This window comes from Xenopus tropicalis, chromosome 9 (genome assembly GCF_000004195.4).
Source record: "Xenopus tropicalis strain Nigerian chromosome 9, UCB_Xtro_10.0, whole genome shotgun sequence".
In the NCBI taxonomy this organism is placed as follows: domain Eukaryota; kingdom Metazoa; phylum Chordata; class Amphibia; order Anura; family Pipidae; genus Xenopus; species Xenopus tropicalis.
In genome coordinates, this window is record NC_030685.2 from 23,918,795 (window position 1) to 23,936,552 (window position 17,758).

Consider the following 17,758-nt stretch of genomic DNA (forward strand, 5'->3'; position numbering starts at 1 on the left):
GCTAAGTATGCGGTATGCATGCTCGGGGTGGGTGGTTGAGCCCTGGGGGTGTGGGGAGCCTCTGAGTTGGCAGCTCCTGTGGGCCCTGCACACCCCACTCCAACGCTGAAGAGAAAGACATCTAGTGATGCTTTCTTAGCCCAGACCTTGGAGGGGGAAGCTTTTCTTGGTTTGGGGTAGATCGGGGCAAATGAGATCCTCTAATATCTCACCACAGAGGTGAGGGACAGCTTGGTTAGCTTTTGCTCCAACGAGGAGCTTATGGTGTGAGGTAGCACCCCAGGGGACATTGTGTACCAGATAGGGGTAATAGTGGTTAGCTGTGTTTATGGGAACCTGCAGAATTGCCATAGTGAGAAGATGGAAAAAGTTGTGTGCTTATAGTATTGCTGAAAATAACAAAGGGAGTCACTCAGGCTTCTCTGCCCGGGCATTCCCAAGCCTGGTACTGGCAATATGCTACAATTTTATGTGTGAGGATTTGTCCTAAAAATGAAACTTAATATGTCCTAAAGTGTTAAAGTGTAGATTCGAAATGACTGAGTGCATTTTATTTGTAATTGGAAGCATTTATTTCTTTCATTTCAGTGCTATTTTTATTCACTCAATTTATTATTAATGTAATAATTGTCTTCAATTAAAAATGTTTCTTTAAGAGTCCCCATAATTACATGTATATCCAATAGCTGCCTTGTGCTCGCAACATGAGACATTTAATTGATAAAATCTGTATTCATTCATTACTGATATTTGCTAATTAAAAAAAAATTAAGTTCATTTGTTTGCAGGTTCCAGAAATCCAGTGTAGAAATGTTTCTGGAAAATTCCAGAGATAAATTAAGTAGAAATCTTGCTTCGTTATTATAGGCTGAAGGTTTTTCTGCATAATGCTTGACTTATTACTTCTTACAGTTATATAGTATATAAACATATACTATATATTAAGGAAACGATACCCCCAGAATGAATACTTAATTAACAGCTATTTATAGTTTATTAAGTGGCCTATTAAATCTCACCAAACTGAAATATACTGTATATTATCAGTAAATTTTGCCTTTTTACATCTTTTCACTTGAGCCACCATTTTGTGCTGGGCTGGGTTTAGAGATCACCTGGCAGGAAGTAATGCAGCTCTAACTGCAACAGGAAGTCATGGGGCGGGGGTAAAAGACAGGAATTTGACCATTAATTGGCCAATGACTTAACATTTATGCATGCCACATGAATCATATTATCCCAGGGGGTGGCCCTTAGTACTTAAAATGACAGTATTCTATTTAGGATTAACCAACGACACAGACTGCTAAAAAGGTATATTTCTATAAAAATGGCTTATTTGTATGAAGCAGGATTTTGCATATGAGCCGTTATAGATTTTTAAAGAGACCTACATTATCATTGTTTGATGAAAGCCGAAGATTACTGCAGTGCATTGGTCTTTAGGTTCTTTAAATCCAGTTCAGAAGGTCACGGCTTTCCAAAAAACATGACAACTGATGTGAGCATTAATAGCACAGTCCAGGATGAATGTGTGCCTGGGGGAGAGAAGAGGATTAGAAGAAAGTCATTACTGAAATCCATCTCACTTTAGTGATTGTTAATAATTAAGAATAAAATACCTCCAGAAAAACTCTCATGCAAGAACACGATTGGAGCAGACATTTAAGAAAACAGAAGAACCCCAGTAGAGCAACTACTACTACTACTTCTTTAGAAAGTAGGACGATATCAGGCGGAGCAAAAACAGTGGTCATAATAAATTTAACACTAATTCAAATTACTGTATTAAAATGGATTCATAAGACTAAAAGCACATGGCGTGTTTTCTTCATTGACTTATTTTAGCCAGCGGAGAAGTACTTAATACACCCCCTGACAGCTCCTATTGACAACCTGACACCACTGGTACTCTCAAGAGCTTATCTTTGTACCTCAACTGAATATTTATTATACTGGATCTCAATAAAAAAGCAGATCACAGGGCGGTTTCTCTCCCATTGGTTTCAGTTGGAACTGCCTGACACCACTTATATAGGCGGCTCTTTGAAAACATTCTAACACACATTTAGAAGCCATGAAAAACACCTATGCAAGTGGTGTAAGACAGTTCCTTTTACTGACAGCAGCTTGCGTCAACAGAACTAAAGAACTGACCACAGACATTATTTTGATGATGAGCACAAGGAATGACATCCCAACACCAAATATTAGCTCAGTTGAGTCCTACGCATAATGAAGTATGTGTGCAATTGCATGTGCATACTAGACCTGCATAAGTAAATAATCCCCAGTGACCTGGCCAGTCATAGGGATGACTATTATGCTCATTTCCAGGCCAGGCAAAATGACTATTGTTTCTGAACTAAATTTCCCATCATGTGTTACCTTTTGATAGGAAGGATAATCATCATCAATATGATAAAGATAGCTGGGAGTTATGGTCAAGTACCATTTAGCTGTAGCTGTAACAACACTGCTTTTTATGTGTTTTATGTCCCTTTTAAGGCAATACATTAATAGTTCTATGGATAGGAAACAAATTACTTGAATTGCTTCCCATTTGTCATGACCTCTGGTCCAAGCTCCTGGTGATGGGTTGGCAAAGTTCAAAACTGCGCAACCATGCCTGCCATGTCATCATCAAGAGACCCCCACCACCAAGAACTTTGGTGTCACCACAATGAGGTTCAGACATTTAATATATTAAATGTTTGGTGTCAATGGCCTTTAAACTATGAGTTGCTATGGGTTTAAGAAATGGGAGGTGAATTCATTGCCTACTGTTATCATAAGTTAATTTAAATGAAAAAAGGGATGTTTTACCACAAGCTGCAGATGTAGGTTTAGTATCAGAATCTGAAAAGCAAAAAAGAAAAGCTTATTACATATATTAACCCACAAAATTGGTACATTTTTCTATTTGTGCATATATATCTATACAGGTATGGGACCTGTTATCCAGAATGCTCGGGACCTGGGGTTTTCTGGATAAGGGATCTTTCCGTAATTTGGATCTCCATACCTTAAGTCTGCTAAAAAATAATTTAAATACTTTGCCTCCATTAAGGCATAATTATATCTTAGCTGGGATCAAGTACAATGTACTGTTTTATTATTACAGAGAAAAAGGAAATCATTTTCAAAAATGTGAATTATTTGCTTAAAATGGAGTCTATGAGAGAAGGCCTATTACAGTCTATTACATTTAACAGGCCACAGTACAGAGTAGAACTGTTTAATTGCACCAGTTACAGACACAGCAATGCATGCAAACTTGCCCTTTCCTTATATTATTCTGATAAAAGAAGGAGTTGGCCTAGAGGTTAGGTGAGCAGCCTCTGCTGTAGGATGCTAGAGACCCTAGTTCGGTTGCTTGTGGCAACTCCTTGTGACCCTGGAAAAGTCACTTAAAGGGAATCTATACCCCCCCAAACAATGTAGTACTCTATAAATATATATATATATATTTTTTTTTTTTGTGTAAACCAGCTCCTGGTGTCCCAACATACTTACTGCACCTCTAATGGCAGCCTTGCTTGCTGTAAAGCTTGTCACAGCTTGTCAAACTGTGACAGATATATTACATATGGGGTCAATGCGAGTAAGAACAGAGTGCACTGCCTGATCTTAGCTACAGTAGCTTAAAATATGTTTAAATTAAATAATGTTTTACCAGCCGGTGCAGTTGTAGGATCAGGTGCATCTGAATATAAAAAGCAAAGAAAACAGTCTATTACATTTAACAGGCCACAGCACAGAGTAGAACTGTTTAATTGCAACAGTTACAGACACAGCAATGCATGCAAACTTGCCCTTTCCTAATATTATTAACCTAGAGGTTAGGTGAGCAGCCTTTGCTGTAGGATCTCATGCTAGAGACCCTAGTTCGGTTGCTTGTGACAACTCCTTGTGACCCTGGAAAAGTCACTTAAAGAGAATCTATACCCCCAAACAATGTAGGTATGTAAAACAGTTCATATGTAAAACCATGCTTCATCTAAATCATTACCATAAACCATTTTTATAAAATAATACATTTCTAGTAGTATGTGCCATTGGGTACTCCTAAATAGAAACTTGCCATTTTAAATACTAAGGGCCGCCTCCTGGGATCATACGATTCACAGTGCACACAAATAAAGGGCACATACACGTTAGGCCACATAAGTTAAATAATGGACAATTTCAATCTTTTGCTCCCACACTACTTCCTGTTACAGTTAGAGCTGCATTATTTCCAGTCAGGTGATCTCTGAGGGAGCACCCAGCCCATCACAAAATGGAGGGTCAAGAGGAAAGCAAAGGGGCAATATTTACTGATATATATATATATATATATATATATATATATATATTCCAGTTTCATAAGATTATTTAAAGGAGACATTTTATATAAAGTAATAAATAAATAATAAATAAAATAAATAAATAAAGGGAGTTTTCAAGCAGTTATGGACATATTTGAACCCAAAAAGTATTAAAATAAAAGCACTTCCTTCTATTTTACATCATTTTACATGGTTTAGTGCATTGTAAACATTTATGGTATATATCCCCTTTAATAGGCCACTAAATATGATATAAACTATCTCTTGGTTAAGTCTTTATTCTAGGGGTATAGTTTTCCTTTAATGTCCCAGCATACTTCGTGCCTTGCTTGCTGTAAAGTGCTTTGAGTCCCATGGGGAAAAAAATGGTATATAAATGATTTTATCGTCATTGAGCACAACACAGAATTACACAAGCACTCTGTACTATGCAGCCGCTATTGACCAGGCCGTAAATCCAGAAAAAGCCCTTTTTTAATGCTCATGTGAATTAAGGTACATTATGCTGAATTTTATCTTGTTTACAGCTTTTTGGTTGCAAGAGCAGATATTGTTTTACTTCATTTTATATTTGAAGTTACTAAGGGGCAGAATATAAAGGAAATTGTTCAAGAACCAAAAAAAGAATTTGCACATAATATATATTTTCATACATGGTATGTATAGGGATGCACCGAATCCAGGATTCGTTTCGGTATTCGGGCAGGATTCGGTCCTGGCCGAACCGAGTGCAAATCCTAATTAGCATACGATAATTAGGATTTGACGGGTTAAATGTCACCGCGTGAACACAGAAGTCAACATTTAACCATTCCGTATCCTAATTAGGATTCAGATTTGGTTCGGTATTCAGCCAAATCCCTTACAATGGATTCGGGGGTTCGGCCGAACCCAAAAAAAACTAGGTTCAGTGCATGTATAAATATAGTTTATAGTTTTTTTATACAGTAATACAATTTTTTTATACTTGTGGTTAGAAAGGGGCAGAATTAATGGCAAATAATTTAAAAACCGCAAAAAAAGTGCTTAAACGAAAACCAATAAACTACATCACAAGTTCATTGGTTACACAGTATCTTATTGGCATAGAGAAGTCCACCTTCACTTGGTGTTCCCAGGGGGCTTCAGAAGAAAGTGCCACCCTGAGACATTCAACAGGAGTCCTCAAAAGCTCAATGTAACCACAAGATCAGATTACACAGGTTATCTACCACCCTCAATACTCTTAAACCAGGCAAAATTGTTGTGCTTCATCTGATTAATTAATACATAACCTTCAATTCATATTTAGATAAAATAATACTTTATATATAGACTTAATGAGGATCCTATTTCATTGCTCCATGTCAACCTGTGACATGGATACATTAAAAAAACACACACAACTGTGCACATACAACAGCTCTGAGTTAATCAATTACCATGGTTTATTCCATCAAAGGGTCAATTTCAGAGCATGATTACAGGGGGCAAAATCATATATTTACACAATTTAGGGTGCATCCATTGATATATACATGGGGAAGGTTCAAGCCAATCTGTCTCAGGTGGTCACAATCACTTTATATATACGTGTAGTAGGGATGGGTACTGGTGTTAAACGCAATCAGTGCGGATGTCAAAACACCCACCTGCACCATCGTAAAAGACGCAGTTCCTGCTTAGAATAAGCGTTGCGCACTCCCCTCACACCAACTTCCACCCCAGTATATCCTGCGGCTATCAGGAGCCGCCCAAATTATACGGCATCAATCTACAAAAAGGTGCTCCCCTCACACCAAATTCCACCCCAATATATCCTGCGGCTATCAGGAGCCTCCTAATAAGGTTCCCAATCGGTTGCATAACCACCTCAATCCCTTTGCCAGGTGCGACCCCCAACACTAACTGCAGCTATCAGGAGCCGCCTAATAAGATTCCCAGTCGGTCCTAACCACCTCACTCCTGTTGCCAGGCGCCACTCCCAACACTAACTCCGGCTATCAGGAGCTGCCTAATAAGTTTCCCAGTCGGTTTCGTAACCACCTCACTCCCATTGCAGGTGCTACCCCAAACACTAACTGCAGCTATCAGGAGCCACCTAATAAGGTTCCCAGTCGGTTCCGTAACAACCTCACTCCCGTTGCCGGCGCCACCCCCAACACTTACTGCGGCTATCAGGAGCCGCCTATTAAGGTTCCCAATCGGTCCTAACTACCTCACTCCCGTTGCCAGGCGCCACCCCCAACACTAACTGCGGCTATCAGGAGCCGCCTATTAAGGTTCCAAGTCGGTCCCATAACAACCTCACTCCCGTTGCCAGGCGCCACCCCCAACACTAACTGCGGATATCAGGAGCCGCCTAATAAGGTTCCCAGTCGGTCCCATAACAACCTCACTCCCATTGCCAGACGCCACCCCAACACTAACTGCGGCTATCAGGAGCCGCCTAATACGTTTCCCAGTCGGTTTCATAACCACCTCACTCCCGTTGCCAGGCGCCACCCCCAACACTAACTGCGGATATCAGGAGCCGCCTATTAAGGTTCCAAGTCGGTCCCATAACAACCTCACTCCCAATAACTGCGGCTATCAGGAGCCGCATAATAAGGTTCCCGGTCGGTCCTAACAACCTCACTTCCGTTGCCAGGCGCCACCCCCAACACTAACTGCGGCTATCAGGAGCCGCCTAATAAGGTTCCCAGTCGGTCCCGTAACAACCTCACTCCCGTTGCCAGGTGCCAGCCCCCACAATAACTGCGGCTATCAGGAGCCGCATAATAAGGTTCCCAGTCGGTCCTAACCACCTCACTCCCGTTGCCAGGCGCCACTCCCAACACTAACTGCGGCTATCAGGAGCCGCCTAATAAGGTTCCCAGTTGGTCTCGTAACCACCTCACTCCCATTGGCAGGCGCCACCCCCAACACTAACTGCAGCTATCAGGAGCCGCCTAATAAGGTTCCCAGTCGGTCCCGTAACAACCTAACTCCCGTTGCCAGCCCCCACAATAACTGCGGCTATCAGGAACCGCATAATAAGGTTCCCGGTCGGTCCTAACCACCTCACTCCCGTTGCCAGGCGCCACTCCCAACACTAACTGCGGCTATCAGGAGCCGCCTATTAAGGTTCCCAGTTGGTCTCGTAACCACCTCACTCCCATTGCCAGGCGCCACCCCCAACACTAACTGCGGCTATCAGGAGCCGCCTAAAAAGGTTCCCAGTCAATCCTAACCATCTCACTCCCATTGCCAGACGCCACCCCAACACTAACTGCGGCTATCAGGAGCCGCCTAATACGTTTCCCAGTCGGTTTCATAACCACCTCACTCCCGTTGCCAGGCGCCACCCCCAACACTAACTGCGGCTATCAGGAGCTGCCTAATAAGGTTCCCAGTCGGTCCTAACCACCAGTTTACCTCCCTACCAATGGAAGTATTACCAGGCAACATCATATATTTTCCTACCCTACAGAGTTCCAGATATTGCTTGACATTCACTTCTCCCACCCAGTGTATATACAGTAACCTATTAACCACAACTTGTGACTTCCTGCGGTTGATGTGTGCCCCAGCTCCCCACATCTGCACAGCTCCCCCAGCATCCTCTTGCTCCAGCCCCCCCCCAGCGACTTCTCCCACCTCCCCGCCCCCACAATCGACTTCCTCCAGCCCCCCCACAGCGACATCTCCCAGCTCCCTGCCCCACAATCGACTTCCTCCAGATCCCTCCCCACCAGTGACCCCCCACAATCGACTTCCTCCAGTTCCCTCCCCACCAGTGACTTCCTCCAGCCCCCCCACAATCAACTTCCTCCAGCCACCCCCCCAGTGACTTCCTCCAGCCCCCCCACAGTGACTTCTCCCAGCTCCCTGCCCCACAATCGACTTCCTCCAGATCCCTCCTCACCAGTGACCCCCCACAATCGACTTCCTCCAGCTCCCTCCCCACCAGTGACTTCCTCCAGCCCCCCCACAATCGACTTCCTCCAGCACCCTCCCCACCAGTGACTTCCTCCAGCCCCCCCACAATCAACTTCCTCCAGATCCCTCCCCACCAGTGACTTCCTCCAGCCCCCCCACAGTGACTTCTCCCAGCTCCCCGCCCCCACAATCAACTTCCTCCAGCCACCCCCCCAGTGACTTCTCCCAACTCCCCGCCCCCACAATCGACTTCCTCCAGCCCCCCCACAGCGACTTCTCCCAGCTCCCCGCCCCCACAATCGACTTCCTCCAGCTCTCTCCGCCTCCCCTGTGGCATCTTCCAGCTCCACACCCAGAGCGACGTCCTCCAGCCCGCCCCAGCAACTCCCTTCGCCTCTACAGCGACTTCTTCTGACCGCGACGTCTAGGTCTCTGTCGGCTCCCCGCTACTCTGCCCTTTTTATATGGTTGCGCTCCGTGCGTACGGACGCACGCACGGGGCGCAACCAATCACATTTCCCGCTGGCCGCCAATGACAGGGCCATAGTTCTTTAAAAGGGGGCCCGACCTAAAAAAATAACTCTATCACTGCCGGGCCCCCTTTAAAGTGACGGTATAGTCTGGGCCCCGCACAACAGTCCCCTAATTCCCTCCAAATTTCCATCTGTCTTGGACTGTAAGCTATTGCTGGAAGGGTGTATAAATACCAGCTACATGCAGCGCACATATAAATACTCACAAGGCACACTGTTTATTTCTTTAGGGAAGATGTTGTTGCTATTAAGGAGCATATGAGAATATTTATAACATGATAGGTAGGGTGCATAGTGACAAAAAATTGGTTTAATCCACCATTTCTTGCACTTTACCCCTGCTTTCCACTCTGTATGATTGCTGCAGTTCCAGATTTCACATGGAACTGAATGCCACGTGGAAATGGGTTCCTTCGCTTGCCCCTTTCTTGAGTGTCATTCATGATAATAAAGCATAATAAAGGAATAAGTTCCTGGAGACTCAAAGGAGGACTAAAATGTAACTAAAAAAGTAGGGCAGAAATGCTGCACATTGTGTTTTAGGTTTCTGTACCAGCCCAAGGCAACCACAGCCCTTTAGCAGGGAAGATCTGTGCCTCCAAAGATGCCCCAGTAGCTCCCCATCTTCTTTTCTGCCGATTCACTGCACATGCTCTGTGCTGCTGTCACTTACTGAGCTTAGGGACCCACTCACACTATACTCAGAATTTAATAATGAGCCCTGTAGCATCAGCCTATATTACAGGCCAACATCATTTTTTGCTTGATAATTTGCCACGACCCCTAAGCTTGGCTTCTTAGAGCTGCCCAGAGATGCTGAAACTTGAGGCTGGTGCAGTAAGTACAGTATATAAAATACAACATTTTTAGCCATATTCATTTGTACGGTTTAGTTCTCCTCTAAGGCTTCCCAGTGGTCTGTACTTAATAGGATTCAAATATAGGGCTCCTTTTCAGATGTGAGTGATGCACTCTGTGCCTTGTGCCAGATGCACCATTAAAGGCGGCTGTGGGTAACAGGAAAGGCCTAAAAATGGGAAATAAGCAAGAGCCTGAAGGTGCTGGGATTAGTACATGATTGTGAATGAATGAGATGGGGAATAAATAGGATTTTAAGGGTGAAGGAGCAGCAGAGCAAGCACTAAAATGTGTAGGGAGCAGAAGGGTGGTTGGTGCTGGAATTAGTGTGATTTAAGACTAAAGTGAGATTAAAGTTGGTAGGAGCTGTGCATCATAATGAAGGTGCTGGAGTTCAACTACACCCTCGTCTCCGGTCAGGTCTCTTCCACCTAAGCGAAGGCCCATCCTAAGAAAGGGAGTCGCATGTAACACATGCTCTCCATTACTACTAGCCTGGTTTTAACCACTTCCTAGCCAAACAAGTGTTACATAAACTTGGGTTGTTTTGTGAATACTGTATATCCCTTTTGGTTTTCTAAAATCTCTTCAACAGATGGTTGTACTCACAGGTTCGCAGGTGTAGATACTCTTGATACACGCATAGATGTCACAGTGCATATAGACCCGGTCATAATCACCGACAAATGCAAACACTTCGAAAGAGAATTTTGCTGTGCTATCTACGCCATTTGTCTCTACTTCAACAGTGCCATCATATCTGTTAGGGCATCTGTACAAAAACCAGGAACCAATAATGAGAAATGGCAGTAACTGATATAGAATATGAATTTTAAAGTAAGGTAATTATTTTCATATGGAGATTCAGAGGCAGGATTGAGTGCTGTTCTGGCCATGGGCTTTGCCCCTCCTTGTTACACCCCAGCTTTGTCCTTATGGCCATGAGCACCCACAAATTCTTGTATCCTCATACTATACCTGTTTTGCATGATATAATATTTTATGGGATCATCGGGATCGTTTGATGGAGTGGCATAGCAGTTTTTCAGTACCATGGCATACTGACTTGGATCTGGCCCATTAAGGAACACTCCAATGTAAATCACTGTGTGGGTGTACAGCTCAATTTCTGATCCTTGGTATGGATACAAATAGTCACTGCTGTTATAGACTGCCATATGAGCCTTCAACTCCCCAGTGCCAGAAACATCAATTATTGTAGTGCTACGAATAGCAGGAAAATGGCACATCAGTTATTGCAAATAAATAGTTACAGTCATAAAGAGCAAACTCAAATTCCAAAATGAAAGCAGAATACAAAACCATTGTCCCCATAACAAACTTTTCGATGTCTTTTTTAGGAAAAAATGGGGTTAATAAGTATATAATATATTCTAATCCCCAGCAGAAGCTATACATTTCTGTGTGTGACACTAAGAGCTCATTCATCAACTTTCGAAATTTTGTAAAATGTAAGACTTGCATCTGAAAGCTTGTGAGTTTATGTAGAAGTCAATAGGAGTTGTCCTAGGCAAAATTGTATTGATTTGGGTTTTTTTTTTAACTTCAAAATGTTTAAACCTTTCAAATATTTTGTCCCTAATTTCACTGGAGAGATGGAGCTCAGCAGGCGTAGGTTTAAAAGGAGAAGGAAAGTCATTTTGGCATTTTACTGCCAATAGATTTGCCACATTAGTTCTACCTAGAATGCTATATTTATTCTGCAGTAAGCTTTATCATACATGAGTAAACAGCCTTAGAAGTTTCTCTGTTTGTTTAAGACAACAGCTGCCATTTTGGCTTGGCCTTCATAGCTTCCTGTTTGCAGTCTAGACGTTATAGCTCAGAATACACATTCCTAAGGGTGGGGGGAGTGTGTGAATTCTTATGGGAGGGGGGAGCAGGAGAGGGGAGAGAGCTGGGCAGACTCTGGCTCTGAGAATGAAGGAATTTTCTGAGAGGAAGTCTGATACCCAAGAACATTTTTACAAAAAAAGAGACAAGAAATCCTGTGTTTCTTTTGATAGAGGATTCAGTGCAGCGTTTCTGTGAGTGCTTATGGCTGTATTTACACAGACCTTTCTGATAAAGCTTACTTAGATTTTACCTTCCCTTCTCCTTTAGGTAGAGCATGGCTGGATGTTAAAGGTCATGGTCTGGGCTGAAATGGTATATAGAATAAAATGTCAATGCCAATTTAATGTATTTAAATATAGAGAATGTAGTGTAGACAAAAGATACAGACAAAACATATAGGACTCAACAGGAGTTGGCTAATTGGCCAGAATGATCACTGTGAAAAACATTGTTGTGATTAACAGTACAATATAAAAATTTCAATAAATATAAAAAATGAAAACATATTACAACTTATAAGATTTATATTGATTAGCAATAATTAGTACTATAAAAAAAGTTAATTTTCAAAAAAATTCTGCAAAGTGATACAATACAACACAGGTTCCATCATAAATGCAGTGTATGACTATAGAGCCGTCTGTAGCTTAGTATGTATAAAAAACTGGAAACAATGGCAGTCATAAATAATAAGTTTACCTGATAATGGGCTTCACGGCGGTTTCTAGGCTTAGCCTCATATCAAGTGGGTAAATGCAAGTGGCAGTTGTTATCAGTTTATCTCTAATAATCAGACAGTATACAACGTGAAACTCAAAAGTGATTGTGTAAAAGGCTTGGGTTTTATTTGTCTGAAAAAAAATTCAGAAAAACAAACATTTATCAGTTTGAACGCAATTTAACAGTAATACAACTCTGACAGTCTCATAGGCTGTGGCACACAGGGTGGTTTAATATAACAACAATGGAGAACTGCCGTGGTCAACTTTCAATGGGAGGCACTGTGACCTGGCACTGCCAGTTGAAGATATTGTACATGTGGGCACATTCTAAGATAATTGTGGGTGTGAATTTAATCACTGCACTTCACATTGTTGTCAGTTAGATCTGGCAATTTTCTGCTATGTTCATTACTGCACAATTTAGTAGCTTTATGGATTTTGAGGCCAATATTGTAAATATTAGAGATGCAAGATAAAGTGCTCCCTTCAGCCGCTCGCACCAGGGTAGAAAAGTGCAGCTGGGGAGGGGGATTTCTATGACTATTGATGAAGTAGATCCTGCATTACCGGCTCCCCTATCGCCCATCCCTGCCCCCTACGACCACAGGGTCTGCTTCCTCTATAGTTATACCACTGACCCTGCTGTAAAGGAGATGCAGCAGGAAAGGATTAGTTATGAGAGCAAGGAGGCAAATTTAAGGTATCTGATATACACTGTCCTTCCATAAGGTGTTATATAATATTATACCTTTGTTTGTCCTTTAATGAGGTTTAAGAGACTCTTCCTTTCTTTCCACCTCCTTATATAGGCTATGGGGTTTAGAGCTTCCCAATACTAGAACTTCCTTGCTGGACCCATAAACATTGTCATCCTTAGGGGCTGCTCTTACCCAATGGGCAAAATAAAAATTCCATCCATAGATATACAAAATGTATATTTTTACCTAAGTACATCACTTACAGTCAACTTCATCCCACAGTTTCCTGCTTGCAGACTGGAAAGAACTGAATAGGTGTTGGTAGTAAAATCATCTAGGACAGTGAAGCATTTATTTTTACTTAGAAATCACTTATTTCTAAGTTTTATATTCAGGGCTCTCAGCTCACATTTGCAGAATGTTGTTTTCATGGTTTGCACTCCACACTCTATAGTTGGTAATAAGTCTGAGAAACCTTTAAACAGTTACAATAAAATATAAGTACTTTGGTTTAAAAATTCTATAAAACCCATATGCAGCCACCTAAAACCTGTTTGTCACCATCCTAGTTTCTATGCCTCAGACATGCTACATACTAATTTGTTTGTAACTTTGTGTACAAATAAAAACGTACTCACTTTTAATTGTTTATGATGTGTAGTTTCCAAAAATATAAGGTTTTTTCTGTTTACCTACTGTAAGGTACATTGGGTAGTGCTTGTACTTTGCAATGTTGGGGTCCTGAGTTTGATTCCAGGTCTGGGAGTTTTCTGCAACTAGTTTGTACAGTATGTCCTCCCCATGCCTGTGTGGGCTTCCTTCCACATTACAAAAACATACAAGGAGGATTTTGGCTCCTAATAAAAATTAAGGTGGTCATACACTATAAGATCTGCTTATTTGGCAAGGTCGCCAAACAAAATCTTTCTCCCGATATCTAAGGTGGGCGATATTGGAGTAATCCAATTGTTTGGCCTGACGGGAATAGGAGCAGTCAGAGTGAGGTGGTCCCTGCTGATGTGGTCCCTGCTGATGTGGTCCCTGATCCAACATCAAAATCAAGCCTCCTTGACCAACACTTGGCAAATTTTCAGTCCATCGTGGGTCCCCACAAGTGAATCAGGCTAAAGAACTCAAATCGGCAGCTTAAATCTGCCTGGGTATGGCCACCTTTAGTCCTAGTATGAATGTTAGAGGGACCTTTGATTAGAAACCCCGCTAGGGCGTTGAATGGTAAAATCTCAGTAAAGTGCTGAGAAAGTGTGTTGGCACTGAATAAATAATGTGGTATAATTTTGCTTTGAAGTTCTCAAGCTTTCATATTCTGGTATTTGGTCGTTGTACCCAAGTTCATGTGGCAGATATGGTGTGTAACTATGTAGGAGCAGACTGTCTCATACAGTGGAATTTACAATGTAGCCTTTCAGTCTAAAGTATGCTACGTATGGTATGGTGCTCTGGAAATTCACTTTTGTACTACTTTGGGTTTATGATCTTAACAAGAATTTCCATAAAACTACCCATATTTGGTATTATTTGAATTATGCACTATATTTAGACAGAAAGGGCATAATTGAACTTTGCTTTTTAACGTTTTATCAACAGCATCCGTAAACCCGTTATCCAGAAAGCTCCGAATTATGGAAAGCCTGTCTCCCATAGGCTCCATTTTAATCAGATAATTCAGGTTTTTAAAATTGATTTCCTTTTTCTCTGTAAAAATAAAACAGAACCTTGTATTTGATCCCAACTAAGATCTTTATTGGATGCAAAACAATCCTGTTTGGTTTAATTAATATTTTATTGATTTTTTAGTAGACTTAAGGTAGGAAAATTCAAATTACGGAAAGACCCCTAATCCAGAAAACCCTTGGTCTCGAGCATTCTGGATAATGGGTCCTATACCTGTACTTCGTCAATAAACGAATGCTCTTTACATAAGTAATAACCATAATTGTGTTAACCTTATCTGATTGCTTGTTTCTGTAGACAGCGTAACAGAGTGTTGCATTTTGTTAGCCATAGAACAAAACCAAAAAAATATAGCGTAGGTGACATCTTTTATTGGTTTACCAAGCATATTAAAGAACGCAAGCTTTTGGGACTACTTCGGTCCCTGCTTCAGGCATGGTATAAACAGAAACTACAAAATTATGAAATGTATACACAACAGCATAGAGTAAAAAAAATATAAATCTGACAAGTAGAAAATAGACTAACAGATTGGACATTTAGAATTGGGTTCCCATATTATCCACCCCGATATTGCAGTGTACAAGCCGTGCTGCATACAGGAGGGGGTGGCAAGGCCCAATATGTGGCAAGGGCACAAAGGCCTGAGCCTAGGGCAGCACAAATTTAGGGGCGGGCCGGGAAAAAGGGCGGCCTTGGGGTGCTGTCTTATCAAATCCGGCCCTGGGGGTGGCACATGGAAAGAGCGGTGGCACATGGAGATGTGGTCTTTTCTAAGAAAGCGCTGTGCTCTGCGCCATATGCCAGATGCATATTATAGGAGGACTAAACACCTCTATTCCAGTTGTAATATTCAGTTGTAATGTAGCTCTGGTAACTGCACTACGACAAATCAATGTATCTTCTATATGTGTTTACACAATTACACCATTGTCAATGGATAGCAAAATGTTATTATATTATAGATACTGAAACATATGTACTATTCTTTCCATCCATAACTATTATATTTATTCAGCTTAACTAGGGGACAGTCTGAGAATTGTTCTTACCCTGTAATGTTTCTCTTAACCTGTAAGGTTTCTCTTTTATACTGTAGAGCTCAGTTCCATCAGTAGATAGCATCTAGTTTGGGGAGGTAGCAGGCCCAGAAACCTATATAAGGGTTGGACTGGGCTGGCGGGACACCGGGAAAAAAACAGTGGGCCCCATTGACCCAGACCTGATCCCTGCCAGGAAGCACTGGAGCCCCCTGATGACCCCCCTCATGCCCCAGTCATGGCAAGTATGCGGTAGGCATGCTTGGGGGGGGGGAGCACCAGGGCCTGGGGGTGTGGGGGCCTCTGGTTGGCAGCTCCTGTGGGCCCTGCACACTCCAATCCTGTGCTGAAGAGAAAGACATTTAGTGATAGTTCAGATGTATTTAAAGCAGGTGCTTTCTTAGCCCAGACCTTGGAGGGGGAAGCTTTTCTTGGTTAGGGGTAGATAGGGGCAAGTGAGATCCTATAATATCTTACCACAGAGGTATGGGTTAGCTTTTGCTCCAATGAGGAGCTTATGGTGTGAGGTAGCACCCCAGAGGAGATTCTGTACCAGATAGGGGTAATAGTGGTTAGCTGTAGGTTTATGGCAACCTGCAGAACTGCCATAGTAAGAAGTTGGAAAAAGTTATGTGCTTATAGTATTGCTGAACAAAGGGGATCACTCAGGCTTCTCTGCCCGGGCATTCCCAAGCTTGGTACTGGCAATATGCTACAATGTGTGAGGATTCCTCCTAAAAATGTCCTGAAGTGTTAAAGTGTAGATTTGAAATGACTGAGCTCATTTTATTTGCAATTGGAAGCATTCATTTCATTGCTATTTTTTTTTCACTTTATTTATTTATTATTAATGTAATAATTGTCTTCAATTAAAAAAAAATATGTTTATTTAAGAATTCCCATAATTACATGTATATGCAATAGCTGCCTTGTGCTCGCAACATGAGACATTTAATTGATAAAATCATTCATCACAGATATTTGCTAATTAAAAAATAATTAAGTTCATTTGTTTGCAGGTTCCAGAAATCCAGTGTAGAAATGTTTTTGGAAAATTCCAGAGATAAATTAAGTAGAAATCTTGCTTCGTTTTTTCGCCAAACAGATTACATATTATAGGCTGAAGGTTTTTCTGCATAATGCTTGACTTATTACTTCTTACAATTATATAGTAAATAAACATATACTATATATTAAAAGAAAACGATACCCCCAGAATGAATACTTAATTAACAGATAGTTTATTAAGTGGCCTATTAAATCTCACCAAACTGAAATATACTGTATATTATCAGTAAATTTTGCCTTTTTACATCTTTTCCTTTGAGCCACCATTTTGTGCTGGGCTGGGCTCAGAGATCACCTGACAGGAAGTAACTGCAACAGGAAGTCATGGGGGGGGGTAAAAGACAGGAATTTGTCCATTAATTGGCCAATGACTTAACATTTATGCATGCCACATGAATCATATTATCCCAGGGGGTGGCCCTTAGTACTTAAAATGACAGTATTCTATTTAGGATTAACCAATGGCACTGACTGCTAAAAAGGTATATTTCTATAAAAATGGCTTATTTGTATGAAGCAGGATTTCACATATGAGCTGTTATATATTTTTAAAGAGACCTACATGATCATTGTTTGATGAAAGCCAAAGATTACTGCAGTGCATTGGTCTTTAGGTTCTTTAAATCCAGTTCAGAAGGTCACGGCTTTCCAAAAAACATGACAACTGACGTGAGCATTAATAGCACAGTCCAGGATGAATGTGTGCCTGGGGGAGAGAAGAGGATTAGAAGAAAGGATAAGAAAGTCATTACTGAAATCCATCTCAATTGTCAATAATTATGAAATTAAGATACATACAAGATACGAAAAATCTCTCATGCAAGAACATGATTGGAACATTTAAGAAAACAGAAGAACCCCAGTAGAGCAACTACTACTACATCTGATTTTAGAAAGTAGTAGTTTTCTGTATCAACTTATTTTAGCCAGCGGAGAAGTAATTAATACAACCCCTGACAGCTCCTATTGACAACCTGACACCACTGGTACTCTCAAGAGCTTATCTTTGTACCTCAACTGAATATTACCTCTAAATAGATAAAGTAGGAACCCCAATGC

The 17,758-nt window shown here is 41.5% G+C and overlaps 1 long non-coding RNA gene across 1 annotated transcript; it reads right to left on the reverse strand.

Moving 5' to 3' along the window:
- Nucleotides 1-1,086: 1,086 nt before the first annotated feature.
- Nucleotides 1,087-3,972, reverse strand: LOC105948517. Its single transcript, XR_004220557.1, has 3 exons — nucleotides 3,677-3,972; nucleotides 2,827-2,859; nucleotides 1,087-1,538 (listed from the first exon to the last, which is right to left on the reverse strand). It is a non-coding gene; the product is annotated as an uncharacterized LOC105948517 (long non-coding RNA).
- Between the last annotated feature and the right edge of the window lie 13,786 nt (nucleotides 3,973-17,758).